The sequence below is a fragment of the Bufo bufo genome, chromosome 6 (genome assembly GCF_905171765.1).
Source record: "Bufo bufo chromosome 6, aBufBuf1.1, whole genome shotgun sequence".
NCBI lineage: Eukaryota > Metazoa > Chordata > Amphibia > Anura > Bufonidae > Bufo > Bufo bufo.
This window is the reverse complement of record NC_053394.1, coordinates 404015282-404029370: the sequence shown is the minus strand read 5'-3', so window position 1 is coordinate 404029370 and position 14089 is coordinate 404015282. Positions and strand designations below refer to the sequence as shown.

Genomic DNA, 14089 nt, shown 5'->3' with positions numbered 1-14089 from the left:
AAAGCAGCTCTTATGGTCTAGTGGTTAGATGCTTTGCCTCTGATACAGAAGGTCGTGGGTTCGAATCCCAGCAGAAACCTTTTCTGAAATACAAGCACTAACTCCATATATGGACATAGAGGGAGGGACACAGGAAGAGGCTGCATCGCATCGCTGACATGGAGGTAAGTAGAAGTGTTTATTTTATTTTTTTTAATACCCGACTGTTACTGCCATGGGGGGAGCGGGGGGCACTTGATACTGGCACATGGGGGGAGGGGGGTTGGTACCTGACCTGATACTGGCACCGCACCTGGGGGGGGGGGGGTTGGCACCTGATACTGACTGGCACATGGGGGGGGGGAGAGGCACCTGATACTGTGGATGGCACTGTTTAGGGGAGGGGGATCTGTGGATGGCACTATTTAGGGGAGAGGGATCTGTGGATGGCACTATTTAGGGGAGGGGGATCTATGGATGGCACTATTTAGGGGAGGGGGATCTGTGGATGGCACTATTTAGGGGAGGGGGATCTGTGGATGGCACTATTTAGGGGAGGGGGATCTGTGGACGGCACTATTTAGGGGAGGGGGATCTGTGGACGGCACTGTTTAGGGGAGGGGGATCTGTGGATGGCACTGTTTAGGGGAGGGGGATCTGTGTATGGCACTGTTTAGGGGAGGGGGGATCTGTTGATGGCACTGTTTAGGGGAGGAGGATCTGTGGATGGCACTGTTTAGGGGAGAGGGATCTGTGGATGGCACTGTTTAGGGGAGGGGGATCTGTGGATGGCACTATTTAGGGGAGGGGGATCTGTGGATGGCACTATTTAGGGGAGGGGGATCTGTGGATGGCACTATTTAGGGGAGGGGGATCTGTGGATGGCACTATTTAGGGGAGGGGGATCTGTGGATGGCACTATTTAGGGGAGGGGGATCTGTGGATGGCACTATTTAGGGGAGGGGGATCTGTGGATGGCACTATTTAGGGGAGGGGGATCTGTGGATGGCACTATTTAGGGGAGGGGGATCTGTGGATGGCACTATTTAGGGGAGGGGGATCTGTGGATGGCACTAGTTAGGGGAGGGGGATCTGTGGATGGCACTATTTAGGGGAGGGGGATCTGTGGATGGCACTATTTAGGGGAGGGGGATCTGTGGATGGCACGGGGGGGGGGGGGCCATACATTTTTTTTGCTATGGGGCCCATGCATTTCTAGCTACGCCCCTGGTCCCACTTGTCTCTCAGCTGGCTGCAAGGTATGACTTAGTAGGAGGATTGCGTACCTCTCAAGCGCAGATTGATGACGTCTTGAGGTCTTTTTCTCACAAAGTAGAGGAATTCCTTTTTCTTTATAGTGTACTTATATCCATAGACGATGGGGTATTTAATCCAAGGTATCCCGCCAGACGCGTTTCAGGGAGATGCTGTCCCCTTCCTCAGTGGCATACCCCAAATCTTTCAATAGTTGTAATTTATACTGATCATTGGTCTATCTTAAAAGCCAATCTGGATTTCAATTGTATCTCAAAAACCGTATATCCGGATATATCCCCTTCACAAGTTGCCACCTACCAAGGTGGCTAACAAATGTTCCTTTCGGACAGTTCCGCAAATTGAAGCGGAACTGTACGGAAGATGAAAAATTTGAGGAGGAGGCGAACACCATGAGGGACCAATTTAAAGAAAAAGAATATCCAGAACCTATTATAAATGATGCCCTTGAGAAAGTTAAAAATCTAGATATAAAGGCCTTCTTTCAACCAATACAAAAAACCAAACAGGAAGAAAACTTAAATTTTCGGATCATTTTGCCATACAATATTCAGGCAAGACAGATCGAATATATCATAAAGTCACACTGGCATAATTTACATAATGACATAACGATAGGGATGCTTCTGCCTCTAACACCTAAAATAATATATTCAAGGGCCCCAAATTTAGGAATCCAAGTAGCCCCTTCAGTGAAAGAGAAGCGTAAAAAAGGCGTAATCACAAATTGGCTTCAACCTAAGGGCTTTTTTAGATGTGGGAAATGTTTAGGATGTAAAGAAACTAAATTTCCAAGAAAAACAACATCAGTTATCTCTACACAAAACTCTCATTCAATGACAATTAAACATTTCCTCACCTGCAACTCCAACAATGTTATATACCTGATCCAGTGTCCATGTCAGAGACAATACATAGGGAGAACAAAACGCACCTTGAAGGTCAGGATAGCAGAATACCTGAATAACATTACCAAAGGTTATGAAAAGCATTCACTGTCCAGACACTTCAAGGATGCACACAATCAAGACCCAGCGGGTCTCTCCTTCATGGCACTGGAAAAGGTGGAAAAACATTGGCGGGGAGGAAACCAGATTGAGAGACTATCAAGGGCAGAATCGAGGAAGATTTATGAATTTGGTAGCCTGTTACCAAGAGGCTTGAACGCTGAACTAGAAATATTCGGCTTCATTTAGAGAATGGGTGGTCTGTGTGGGTGTCGATGGAGAGTTGCAAGTTAGGCTGTTTGTTCCAGCACTGCAACTCTCCCTCTACCCCACATAGGCCACCCCTTTCTTCTTTCTTCTTTTTATACACCAAAAGGAGGATGGAAATCTTGTATATGAAGCATCTAAAGTACATTTCGTGAATTATAATAATCTATGAACCCCAAAAATAATGTTAGAAGCTAAAATGCAGGTCATTTTTAAAAAACGCAACTAAACCGCATATGCATTTTTGCCTACAAATGAATCTGTGGAGACCATTTGACAAAGGGAAAACATCCCTCTAATACAAAAGCTGTGAAAATCTGCATTTATTTATAAATTTTAATTATATGCTTTTATTATGTTCTATATATATTTATTGTATACATATTGTTTTTTTAATAATATACATGGAATAAAATGGAAAAAAGATCCCATAAATAAAAATGGGAAGATTTGTGCAAAAATGACTTTGAAATAATGTCAAGCGGACCATTACTATATATATGGAAGAAAAAACAAAACAAAACGCAACTCTGCAAAAAATGCCGTATCAAAATCGCAAATGAATCTTAAGGATACAAAATGATATACAAAAACCAGATCCAGACTGGTTTTTGAGATACAATTGAAATCCAGATCGGCTTTTGAGATAGACCGATGACCAGTATAAATTACAACTATTGAAAGATTTGGGGTATGCCACTGAGGAAGGGGACAGCGTCTCCCCGAAACGCGTCTGGCGGAATACCTTGGATTAAATACCCCATCGTCTATGGATATAAGTACACTATAAAGAAAAAGGAATTCCTCTACTTTGTGAGAAAAAGACCTCAAGACGTCATCAATCTGCGCTTGAGAGGTACGCAATCCTCCTACTAAGTCATACCTTGCAGCCAGCTGAAAGACACGTGGGACGCTATCAACTCCATAGCCGGGACGACGGCACACATCGTGGAGTGCGAACCCATTCAGCAAGCAAAGAAACGCAGGCAAAGGTAAGCCTACAAAGTGGGCTAAAACTTGTAAAGTTGTAACATCAAGACATCAGAAGGAGAGACAACAAATTATACTAAAGACTTGCGCTTAATGATTGAACCTTGATACAAATGTAGCAGTATCGTACAGATACAAAAGGAAACATATACATCCTGCAGAGTTTGCTATATATGTGGAACGCTATTTCTGGATACAGACTGAATTGATATTGAATACCCAGTGACATTCAAGCGCTTATTGTGCATTTCAAATATAGGACCAAATATATTATTACAGGTTGTACAGACAAATGTGTGATAATTTCATGCTTCTGACAATCCTATGTACCCTATTTTAGGAAGCCATCGCCAAATTGAGCAGAGGCTGGCTGCTTTGATTATCCTCTTCCTGTAATCAGAATCTGTATTAACTTTGTTATTACCTATCGTCCTGGGGCAAAAAATACCAAGGCTGATGCACTATCTCGTTGTTTCCCTGGAGGGGGTAATGTGAGTGATCCGGTACCCATTCTTCAAAGAGGAGTGGTTGTCTCTGCGGTACACTCTGTTCTGGAGGGGAAGGTGTTAGAGGCCCAGGGGGACGCCCCGGTCTCTTGCCCCTCAGAGAAATAGTTTGTACCGTTGAACCTGCATCTCGAATTATTAAAGGAACATCATAATTCGGCACTTGCTGGGCACCCGGGTAGTAAAGCAACCTTGGAGCTATTGTCTCGTCGTTTTTGGTGGCCAAGGTTCCGTCAGGATGTAATGGATTTTGTGTCTTCTTGTTCTACTTGTGCGCGCGCGAAAGTCTCTCATACACGTCCTGCAGGGTCTTTATTGCCACTTGTCATTCCCAATAGACCATGGACACATCTGTCAATGGATTTTATCACTGACTTACCTTTGTCTGCGGGTAAAACAGTTATTTTGGTAGTAGTGGACAGGTTTAGCAAAATGGTACACTTCATTGCGTTACCCGCACTACCTAATGCTAAGACTCTTGCTCAGGTATTCATCGTGAAGCTTCACGGGGTCCCTTCCGATGTTGTTTCGGATCGGGGTACCCAGTTTATTTCTAAATTTTGGAAAGCTTTTTGTTCTCGTTTGGGGGTACACTTGTCCTTTTCCTCAGCTTTCCATCCTCAGTCGAATGGACAGACTGAGCGTACCAACCAAAACCTTGAGACATATCTAAGATGTTTTGTGTCTGAAAACCAAGAGGTGTGGTCATCATATTTACCGTTAGCCGAGTTTGCCATAAATAATCGCCGACAGTAATCTACTGGCAAGTCACCATTTCTTGGTGCATATGGTTTTCATCCCCAATTCTTTCAAAGAGGGGGGGTCTTCTGGGGTTCCCGAAGAGGAACGGTTTTCGTCATCTCTTTCATCGATATGGCAGAAGGTGCAAGTTAATTTGAAAAATATGGGAGGTAAATACAAATGCATGGCTGATAAGAGACGGTCGCCAGGTCCGGACCTAGGAGTGAATGACTATGTGTGGTTATCTACTAGGAATATTAAATTAAAGGTTCCCTCTTGGAAACTGGGTCCTAGGTTCATTGGTCCTTACAAAATAGTAGCCATCATTAACCCCGTGGCTTTTCGCCTGGAGCTACCTCAGACTTTTAAAATCCATAACGTCTTCCATAAGTCGTTACTCAAGAAGTATGTTCCACCTCTAGAACCGTCACCGCTGCCACCCCCTCCTGTTGTTGTGGATGGTAATCTAGAGTTTCAAATATCCAAAATTGTTGATTCTCGTCGGGTCCGCCGCTCTCTTCAATATCTGGTGCATTGGAGGGGTTACAGTCCTGAGGAAAGAATGTGGGTTCCAGCGTCTGAGGTAAACGCTGACAGGTTAGTTCGGGTTTTTCATGCCTCTCATCCTGAGAGACCTAGTCCTGAGTGTCCGGAGGCCCCTTGTGGAAGGGGGGGTACTGTCACGAGGGTGTCAAGAGCCACGCCTGACTCCGTTATACCCGGGGTCAGGAAGTCGCAGCGAGTGGCTGCGCGTTCTATGTACAAAGACAGTGCTGTTTCGTAATGGTAGCTTTCTGGGTTTGCCTTGCAACCCTTTTTGGCTCACTCAGGGATCCGTAGCTTCTTCTCATCAGCTGTTTCTTGTCCAGCAATCCCAACCTCCTTATATTCCCCTCGCCTACTTCTCTGGTTGCCAGATATAGAGCTTCCTGCCTGGACTTCTATACTGACCCACTGGAGCTGAGTAGCTGAGATCCCTGGTTGTTGTTCCAGAGTGTTACCCTCCGGATCCCTGTTGGGCCTTGGTGGTCTGCTGTTGTCGCCCACCTGGGATTATATGTTTGTCTGTATTGTCTGTCCTCTCCTTGGTGTTTTCCTCTTAGTGTCAGTGGTGCGGACTAGTGATCCCACCGCCCTGTTCACTACACAGGGCTCATCTTAGGGAAAGCCAGGGTTTAGGCACGTGATCGGCGTACGGGTGAGGAACCCGTCTAGGGACGTCAGGGCAGTCAGGTGCCAGCCGCAAGGTGAGTCAGGGGTCACCACCTTTCCCCCTCCCTTGGACAGGGCCTTCCCTTTTCCCTCCCCTTGCGTGACGCCGGTCATTACACATACACAGCACTTCTACATCTCATACAGACACAGCTCTGCTACATACAAGTCACACAGAGACAGCTCCGCTGCATACAAGTCACACAGAGACAGCTCTGCTATATACACATCACACAGAGACAGCTCTGCTATATACACATCACACAGAGACAGCTCCGCTACATACACATCACACAGAGACAGCTCCGCTACATACACATCACACAGAGACAGCTCCGCTACATACACATCACACAGAGACAGCTCTGCTACATACACATCACACAGAGACAGCTCCGCTACATACACATCAGACAGAGACAGCTCCGCTACATACACATCAGACAGAGACAGCTCCGCTACATACACATCACACAGAGACAGCTCCGCTACATACACATCACACAGAGACAGCTCTGCTACACACACATCACACAGAGACAGCTCTGCTACACACACATCACACAAAGACAGCTCCGCTACATACACATCACACAGAGACAGCTCCGCTACATACACATCCCACAGAGACAGCTCCGCTACATACACATCACACAGAGACAGCTCCGCTACATACACGTCACACAGAGACAGCTCCGCTACATACACATCACACAGAGACAGCTCCGCTACATACACATCACACAGAGACAGCTCTGCTACATGCACGTCACACAGAGACAGCTCCGCTACATACACGTCACACAGAGACAGCTCTGCTACATACATATCACAGAGACAGCTCTGCTACATACATATCACACAGACAGCTCTGCTACATACATATCACACAGACAGCTCTGCTACATACACGTCACACAGAGACAGCTCCGCTACATACACATCACACAGAGACAGCTCTGCTACACACACATCACACAGAGACAGCTCCGCTACATACACATCACACAGAGACAGCTCCGCTACATACACATCACACAGAGACAGCTCCGCTACATACACATCACACAGAGACAGCTCCGCTACATACACATCACACAGAGACAGCTCTGCTACACACACATCACACAGAGACAGCTCTGCTACATACACATCACACAGAGACAGCTCTGCTACATACACATCACACAGAGACAGCTCCACTACATACACATCACACAGAGACAGCTCCGCTACATACACACTGTAATTCCATCCTGATGTGACATAAACTTCCCATCATCCAGTATCGATCACAACCAGCACATCAGAGACCTGAATACACTGAGCACCACCTGGTCATGTGATCCCCTGACCCCTCCCAGACATGAGCATGTGATCCCATGACTCCTCCTCACATGGTCATGACATCATCACAGGTCCTTTACCTTCTCCAGCAGCACAGCCTGGAGCCTGACTCCTCCCATCCATAATCACATGGTCATGACATCATGAAAGGTCCTTTAGCCTACTAGTCTTCAGTCTCCCTTATACATGTAGTGTCCAGCGATTAAGGTGGAGGTATGTGAGTACTGGGGCAGCGGTGTCTTAAACTTTTTTTTTTTGTCTTTATTATTGAATTCAATAACTTTATTTAATCCTCCTGTACAGCAACCGTACGAGGCTTGTTTTTTTTTTTTGGGGGGGGGGGGGGGGGGGGGGGAGGTGTTGTAGTTATAATCTGCTTCATTTTGGGGCACATATAGATAAGGCTACTTTCACACTGGCGTTTTGGTTTTCCGTTTCTGAGATCCGTTCAGGGCTCCCGCAAGCGTCCAAAAACGGATCAGTTTTGCCCTAATGCATTCTGAATGGAAAAGGATCCGCTCAGAATGCATCAGTTCGTCTTTGTTTGTCCAGAGCGGAATGGAGGCGGACACCAATCAGTTTTGGTGTCCGTCTGACGAAACTGAGCCAAGCGGATCACAATGTAAGTCAATGGGGACGGATCCCTCCTCTATTGACTGTCAATGGTGTTCAAGACGGATCCGTCTTAGCTATGTTACAGATAATACAAACGGATCCGTCCTGAACGGATGCAGACGGTTGTATTATCTGAACAGAAGCGTTTGTGCAGATCCATGACGGATCCGCACCAAACGCGAGTGTGAAAGTAGCCTTACTGATAAACTGTTAGTAACTTCTGCCGGGGTGAAATGGTAAAAAATAGCAAGTCCGCCATCATCTCTTGTGTAAGTATTATCGTATTATCTCGCATGTTGGAGGAATAACGGACGTGTCAGAACAGAAAGTTCGGTCTCCGCTCACCGGACCCTCGCAGGACGCACGGAGCGAGAACCGCAGGAGAGACGGAGAATTCCATCCCCAAAGTAATAGGAAAACGGGATTTTCTGTCCTTCCACGTCCCTGCAGAGACATTGTGAAGCTTCTCCTCCGTCTCCACCGCTCAGCCATGGCAGAAAAGTAAGGGAGACGCAGAGGGAGCTCTAAGAAATGTCAGCCAATCACAATCCGGGTCTGAGTCACATGACACAGCAGTAAGGCCTGACAATGGTTCTGAGGCTTTTCTAGCGTCAGTCGGGGTAATGTTGTCTATTGTGTGGAGACTTTGTGACCCTCCAATGACCCACTGCCAAACCAGTCATGATGGATGATGAGGAGGCAGCATAACGTTCACTATAGGGTCATCTGTCATCTGTGAAGAGAACGGGGCGCCAGTGGTGGGACTGCCAATTCTGGCCTTCTCCCAGAACACGACAGTGGGCCCGTTTGCCACCCTCATGGAGTCTATTTCTGAAAGCTTGTAGGACTGGCAGTTTTTCTCCTCACACAAAGGAGCAGATACCAGTTCTATGGCTTCTATGGTCCTGTCTAATTCACCTCATATAACAGCCCGATGTCCTAGTATGGTCTCTATGCAAACCTTCTGGTGAAGACACGTATAGAAGTGCCATCCTGGAGGACCGCTGTACCTGTCTCCCTGATTTGGCTGCAGCTACCGGTAGTGACAAGAACACTAGCGTACCACAAAACTAGAGCAGAGTCCGTCAGGAAGGATAAGGAGAGAGTAACTATCTGCGACCACCACCTATATAACCTTTCCCTTTTTGGTGGTCGTCTCGAGGTTGCCTCTCCAGTGCACCTGTTCTCACTTGCACTTTTACCTGCTTCCTGGCTCCCCAGTCCTCTGATACTCCTCTGGGCTCCCTCATCGAAACATCTGGTTTGACATTGTCTGAATGTGACCATTTGTCATGACGTAAGGAGTGGCAGTCACTGCCGCAGCCATGTCAAACAGGATGTTTTTCGTGACGAAGCCTAAAGCAGCATTGCAGGCCAGGAGGAGAAAGAGCGGAGAGTCAGTACCAAGACGCAGGTAATTCATCTTTCCTTTACAGGTCCAACTAAGTTGGGGGGGGGAGGGGGGTTGTTGCACAACCCCTTTAAGTGTTATGTAAAGTGTGTATTATTTGAAGGCGTGTGTATATATCCACAGGACTCAGAGCTGTAAACAGAAGGACAGCTTAAAGGGGTTGTCCAGCCGTTAACATTGATGACCTATCATCAGGATTGGTCATCAATATCTGATCAGATCTGTTAGATGAGGAGACGGCGTTCCATGTGGGTACCGCTTCCTCTTCATTACGCTGCACTTGGTCTCAGAAGTGCAGTGTAATACAAGTACCTGCTCTATTCAAGTGAATGGAACAAGTACTTGTAATTAGGGAGCATTCAAACGACCGTGTTGGCTTTGCGGTCCGTATGTCTTCAGTTATCTTTCCGTTCCGTAAGTCCGTATAATACGGACGTGGTGCTTCCGTCTGTCATCCGTTTTTCACGGTCCGCAAAAAACTGAAATGGGGTTTCCTAGAATGTTTTCAGTCCAGGGGTCCGCAAAAAACAGATGACATACGGAGGCATTTCCGCGTGCTATCCATTTTTTACAGACCCAATGATTTTCTATAGGGGTGCGGACCGCAATTTGCGGCCAAGTATAGGACATGTTCTAAAATAAAAGCAACGGACACACGGAACGGACAGCACACGGGTGACAATGAAAGGCATTCCACAATTTTTGCGGACCCATAGAAATGAATGGGCCCGTGCATTGTCCGCAAAAATTGCGGAACAGACGCGGAAGAAAAACACGGTCGTGTGAATGCTCCCTTACACTACGCCACCGCAGGAGATGACGAGCAATGTAAGGCTACATTCACACGACCGTATGTGTTTTGCGGTCCTCAAATTGCGGATCCCGGCCGTGTGAATGTAGCGGGTAGAGATGAGCGAACTTCTGTTTTAAGTTCGGCGTCTAAAGTTCGGCTTCCGGTTAGCGGAGGATCCCGATATGGATTCCGAATTCCGTTGTGGTCCGTGGTAGCGGAATCAATAATGGTCATTATTGATTCCGCTACCACGGACCACAACAGAATTCGGAATCCATATCGGGATCCTCCGCTAACCGGAAGCCGAACTTTAGACGCCGAACTTAAAACAGAAGTTCGCTCATCTCTAGTAGCCGGCCCTGTGATAGAAATGCCTATTCTTGTCCGCGAGTAGGGACAAGGATAGGACATGCTCTATCTTTTTTGCGGGGCCGCGGAACGGATCTACGGATGCGGACAACACATTGTGTGCTGTCCGCATCTTTTGCAGCCCCATTAAATTCCTAAAGACGAGGAAGCAACGCTCTCATGGAGCACTGACTCCTCGTCAAACAGATAATCTCACGGGTCCCTGGTGTTAGACCCCCACAGATGAAACATTCATGACCTAGGTCAGGGGTGGGTGACCTGCGGAAGTCCAGCTGTTGTGAAACTACAATTCCCAGCATGCTCCATTTACTTCTATGAGAGTTCTGAGAAGAGCAAGTATGCAGGCTGGGAGTTGTAGTTTCACAACAACTGGAGTGCCGCAGGTTGCCCACCCCTGACCTAGGCCATCAATATAAAATCCCTGCAAAAACCACTTTAAAGATGGAAAAACTCCCCCCCCCCCCCCCTACCCGAGGTGGGTGGGGTGGTGGTTGTGGGTAGGGGGATAAGGGTTGGTGAGGGGGGAAAGAAGGAATAATGGGGTAAAGGCAAGATAAGCAATGTGATACTTATTGTAATGTACTGGATAGGTCAAGTATTCCCATGTAGAGGGTATTTAAGTGAGAGGGGAATGGATGTCCTACCACCCCTATTTATGTACTTGTTTTAATTACTCTCACCCATCTCTGGCTGATGCTTGATGTTTTTATTATGTAAGTGTAAAATGCATTGCTATTTTTCTTTTTTGTAATTTACTAATAAAAATAAATAATAATAATAAAAAAAAAAAATAATTGAAAAACTGCCTTGAGAAACTATGTAACTCCTCTTCCAATCCCATGAAAAAGAGAACACAACCTCTACACTTTAATATTTCCTCTTATTATCTCCAGTAATTGTATTTTTCATGGGATTTTGTAGGATTTTCCATCATCTCATCTTCTCTCCATTCAGGTTCCTACAATATAGGATCCGCTCAGTGGATATCTTCTATATAAGATCCTTCTCCTGATTGACCCATCAGTGATGAATAAGGACAGGGACAAGATGGCGGAGAGTATAATAAATCTCACCCTAGAGATCCTCTTCCGGCTTACTGGAGAGGTGAGAGATTCTGATTACGTCACATTACATCATCTTATCTATGTTACTAACAGATGGACATACAGTGGTGCTTGAACGTTTGTGAAGCTTTCAAAGTTTCTATATTTCTGTTTAAATTTTACGTTTATTCTTCTTCAACCATTTTTTTGGTAGAAGGACTTTTGTTTTTAGGGTCATTGTCTTGCTGCATGACCCACATTCGCTTGAGATTCAGCTCACAGACAAATGACCTGGTGTTGTCCTTTAGAATTTGCTGGTATAATTCCCAATTATTTGTTCCATTAATGATGGCAAGCTGTCCTGGTCCAGATGTATCAAAAAAAGCCCAAACCATGACATTACCACCACCGTATTTCACAGATGGGATGAAGTTTTTATGTTCATTTGGTCTCATCTGTCCACAAAACATTGTTCCAATAGTCTTATGGCTTCTCCAGGGGATCTTTAAAAAACTGCAGATGGGCAGAAGTCTTTTTGGAGAGTCAGGACTTTCTCCTTGCAATCCTGTAATGCATTCCATTGATATTCAGTGTCTTCCTGACGGTGGACTGAGAAAGCCCTTTAGTTGCTTAGAGGGTTCCTTGTGACCTCTTGGGCTATTACATGTCTCTATCTCTGTTCGTTGACCAGTCCTGGGGAGGGTAATAATAGTCCAAACTCTTTAGAGATTGTTTTGTGACCTTTATCAGTCCGATGAGCATCAATAACTCTTCTTCTGAGGTCCTCACAAATCTCTGTTGTTTGTGCCATGATACACATCCACAAACATGTTGTGAAGATTAGACTTTAACCCTTTAAAGACCAGGCCTGAAAAGGGCTTAATGACCAGACACTGTTCTGTGATTTAATGCATTTGTTGGTTTAACGACCTAACTTTCTTATTTGTGGGACTACCAAAAATTTACCTGAGTAAAACAGCAAAACATTCTTTTGTAATTTCATTATAGTTCTTTTCTTTTAGATATACAAACGAACACCAAAATAAAATGGTTTTCTTTGGGGTTGGTCATTTTGATATATAACATGTATAGTTTTGTGTGAATGGGGGTGACTATAACGAAGGTTTCTGTTTGCTATTATTTTATTTTTTACTTGTTTTTTTAATATATTTTTTGCACATAATAGAGATCAATAAAAGACCTCTGAGGGACACTGATACTATATACAGCCGTGGCCAAAAGTTTTGAGAATTAGATAAATATTGGAAATTGGAAAAGTTGCTGCTTAAGTTTTTATAATAGCAATTTGCATATACTCCAGAATGTTATGAAGAGTGATCAGATGAATTGCATAGTCCTTCTTTGCCATGAAAATTAACTTAATCCCCAAAAAAACTTTCCACTGCATTTCGTTGCTGTCATTAAAGGACCTGCTGAGATCATTTCAGTAATCGTCTTGTTAACTCAGGTGAGAATGTTGATGAGCACAAGACTGGAGATCATTATGTCAGGCTGATTGGGTTAAAATGGCCGACTTGACATGTTAAAAGGAGGGTGATGCTTGAAATCATTGTTCTTCCATTGTTAACCATGGTGACCTGCAAAGAAACACGTTTTATTGCGTTGCATAAAAATGGCTTCACAGGCAAGGATATTGTGGCTACTAAGATTGCACCTCAATCAACAATTTATAGGATCATCAAGAACTTCAAGGAAAGAGGTTCAATTCTTGTTAAGAAGGTTTCAGGGCGTCCAAGAAAGTCTAGCAAGCGCCAGGATCGTCTCCTAAAGAGGATTCAGCTGCGGGATCGGAGTGCCACCAGTGCAGAGCTTGCTCAGGAATGGCAGCAGGCAGGTGTGAGCGCATCTGCACGCACAGTGAGGCGAAGACTTTTGGAAGATGGCCTGGTGTCAAGAAGGGCAGCAAAGAAGCCACTTCTCTCCAAAAAAAACATCAGGGACAGATTGATATTCTGCAGAAAGTATGGTGAATGGACTGCTGAGGACTGGGGCAAAGTCATATTCTCCGATGAAGCCTCTTTCCGATTGTTTGGGGCATCTGGAAAAAGGCTTGTCCGGAGAAGAAAAGGTGAGCGCTACCATCAGTCCTGTGTCATGCCAACAGTAAAGCATCCTGAGACCATTCATGTGTGGGGTTGCTTCTCATCCAAGGGAGTGGGCTCACTCACAATTTTGCCCAAAAACACAGCCATGAATAAAGAATGGTACCAAAACACCCTCCAACAGCAACTTCTTCCAACAATCCAACAACAGTTTGGTGAAGAACAATGCATTTTCCAGCACGATGGAGCACCGTGCCATAAGGCAAAAGTGATAACTAAGTGGCTCGGGGACCAAAACGTTGACATTTTGGGTCCATGGCCTGGAAACTCCCCAGATCTTAATCCCATTGAGAACTTGTGGTCAATCCTCAAGAGGCGGGTGGACAAACAAAAACCCACTAATTCTGACAAACTCCAAGAAGTGATTATGAAAGAATGGGTTGCTATCAGTCAGGAATTGGCCCAGAAGTTGATTGAGAGCATGCCCAGTCGAATTGCAGAGGTCCTGAAAAAGAAGGGCCAACACTGCAA

General features: G+C 45.4%; 4 protein-coding genes across 7 annotated transcripts in view; 3 read left to right on the top strand and 1 right to left on the bottom strand.

Annotated features, from left to right (window-relative positions):
* LOC121004457 (oocyte zinc finger protein XlCOF6-like) overlaps positions 1-14089 on the top strand; it is a 1031731-nt gene that overhangs the window by 85230 nt on the left and 932412 nt on the right. The gene's annotated exons all lie outside the window — the stretch shown is intronic.
* Positions 1-14089, top strand: part of LOC121004526 (gastrula zinc finger protein XlCGF66.1-like) — an 818554-nt gene that overhangs the window by 158134 nt on the left and 646331 nt on the right. Inside the window, exon 1 of one of the 2 annotated variants that reach the window (XM_040436797.1) lies at positions 8191-8380. The exons of the other annotated variant lie outside the window; for it this stretch is intronic. The gene's annotated coding sequence lies outside the window, so the exon portion shown is untranslated. Of the gene's footprint in view, positions 1-8190; positions 8381-14089 lie in introns of those variants that run through there. 2 annotated transcript variants of the gene reach the window in all.
* LOC121004478 (oocyte zinc finger protein XlCOF7.1-like) overlaps positions 1-14089 on the bottom strand; it is a 1216478-nt gene that overhangs the window by 876004 nt on the left and 326385 nt on the right. The window lies entirely within an intron of this gene.
* Positions 1-14089, top strand: part of LOC121004516 (zinc finger protein 300-like) — a 734886-nt gene that overhangs the window by 708697 nt on the left and 12100 nt on the right. The gene's annotated exons all lie outside the window — the stretch shown is intronic.